The 2500-nt window shown below is 45.1% G+C and overlaps 1 protein-coding gene across 1 annotated transcript in view; it reads left to right on the top strand.

Moving 5' to 3' along the window:
- The window catches only part of necab2 (N-terminal EF-hand calcium binding protein 2), a gene marked incomplete at both ends in the record, with an annotated part of 19188 nt that overhangs the window by 12561 nt on the left and 4127 nt on the right, over positions 1 to 2500 (top strand). The gene's annotated exons all lie outside the window — the stretch shown is intronic.

Genomic DNA, 2500 nt, shown 5'->3' with positions numbered 1-2500 from the left:
TAGACCACTCAGCCCTAGACCACTCGGCCCAAGACCACTCGGCCCAAGACCACTCGGCCCAAGACCACTCAGCCCTAGACCACTCAGACCTAGACCACTCAGCCCTAGACCACTCAGCCCTAGACCACTCAGCCCTAGACCACTCAGACCTAGACCACTCAGCCTAGACCACTCAGCCCTAGACCACTCTTGAACGGTTAAGTCCTACTGATCGTGGAGGGAACCAGTGGTGAGGGAACCGAGGCTCGACCAATAGGCTGAGGCGTTCCACAGGGGCGTGTTCTGGGGCCTCTCTTATTCGTGCTGTACGTGAACCAGGGTTCTCCCCAGGATGTTAGAACAGCGTGGCGCTGGATCGATTTCATCAAAACCCAACTCACGTTTATTCATGTCAAAATGTGCAAAAAATAAAAAATGTTTACATAGTGGTGCTGCCAAGTTCACAGCGTGACACAGAAACACTCTAACATTCTTTGGGATATGATATGGAAGATACTTCCTCACAATCACACGTTTCTTTAAGCAGATACAGCTAGGTCCATATATATTTGTTATTTTAGCTGTTTATCAAAACATATTCAAGTAACAGTTATATAATGAATATGGGCTTAAAGTCTCTCACACTCTCAGCTTTTGAGGGTATTCACATCCAAATTGGAGGAAGGGTTTAGGAATTACAGCTCTTTTATATGTAACCCCCTCTTTTTCAAGGGACCAAAAGTAATTGGACAATTGACTCAAAGCTGTTTCATGGACAGGTGTGGGCTATTCCTTTGTTATTTCTTTAGCAATTAAGCAGGTAAAAGGTCTGAGTTGATTCCAAGTGTGGCATTTGCATTTGGAAGCTGTTGCTGTGAACGCACAACATGCGGTCAAAGGAGCTCTCAATGCAAGTGAAACAGGCCATCCTTATGGCTGCAAAAAACAAAAAATATCCACCAGAGAAATAGCAGCAACATTAGGAGTGGCCAAATCAACAGTTTGATACATTCTGAGAGAAAAAAACGCACTGATGAGCTCGGCAACACAAAAAGGCCTGAATGTTCACAGAAGACAACAGTGGTGGATGATCGCAGGATCCTTCACATGGTAAAAGAAAAACCCTTCACAACATCCAGCCAAGTGAAGAACACTCTCCAGGAGGCAGGCATGTCATTATCCAAGTCTACCATAAAGAGAAGACTTCACGAGAGCAAATACAGAGGGTTCACCACAAGGTGCAAACCATTCATAAGCCTCAAGAATAGAAAGGCCAGATTAGACTTTGCCAAAAAACATCTAAAAAAGCCAGCCCCAGTTCTGGAACAGCATTCTTTGGACAGATGAAACTAAGATCAACCTGTACCCAGCATGATGGGAAGAAAAAAGTATGGAGAAGGCTTGGAACTGGTCATGGTCCAAAGCATACATCATCTATAAAACACAGTGGAGGCAGTGTGATGGCATGGGCATGCATGGCTTCCAATGGCACTGGGTCACTAGTGGTTATTGATGATGTGGCAGAAGACAGAAGCAGCCGGATGAATTCTGAAGTGTTTAGTGATATACTGTCTGCTCAGATTCAGCCAAATTCAGCAAAGTTGATTGGACAGCTGCAGTAAAGGCCTGGCAAAGCATCACAAGGGAGGAAACCCAGCATTTGGTGATGTCCATGGGGTTCCAGACTTCATTCACTTCCAGAGTCATTGCCTGCAAAGTATTAAAAATGAACACATTATTTATGATTATGTTAATTTGTCCAATTACATTTGAGCCCCTGAAAATAGGGGACTCTGTATAAAAATGTTTCACACAATATTTTTGTTCAGACCCCTTGAATTAAAGCTGAAAGTCTGCACTTCAATTGAATTAATTTCAAATCCATTGTGGTGGCGTACAGAGCCAAAATTATGAAAATTGTGTCACTGTCCAAATATTTCCGGACCTAACTGCACTCCTGGAGTCTCACAACAACCAAACCCCACTGGAGAGCATGTTGTGGTACTGTAGACTAACATCAACTCATCAGAACAGAACAGAACAAAAAGCAGTTCACTTTGGGTCCAAAATGGATCCAAACAAATCCTCAGACATCAGGACCAGCTGGCAGGGGAGGGACTCACAGCCAAAACAGACTTTCATTACTGAGGATCTACACTACACACACACACACCCGCTAGATGGCCACCTGGAGGGGAGATTATGACACTAGGGTACAAGGTCATTTTGACTCATTTGGCTCCTTCTGGTTGGAAGGCTTAACTGATCTCATAAAAGCTTCAGATCAGCCAGAACATGTTGATCAGGGGGGGGTTGACTCTGAGCCCAGGGACTCACTCTGGCAGTTTCAGGAGCTCAACTGGCTGCCAGTGGTCAAGGATCAAGGGTCACACACACCAGGCTTAGTCTCAGGGTTCTAACGCTTAACCCCTGACCCATAGCCTTAACCCCTGACCCTAACCCTGACCCAGGGTTCTCCCCAAACAATGTTACAGTGTCTCTGTGTTACGCTGCGAACTTG

Source organism: Argentina silus, assembly GCF_951799395.1.
Source record: "Argentina silus genome assembly, chromosome: 3".
Lineage (NCBI taxonomy): Eukaryota > Metazoa > Chordata > Actinopteri > Argentiniformes > Argentinidae > Argentina > Argentina silus.
This window is presented reverse-complemented; position numbering and strand designations above follow the sequence as displayed.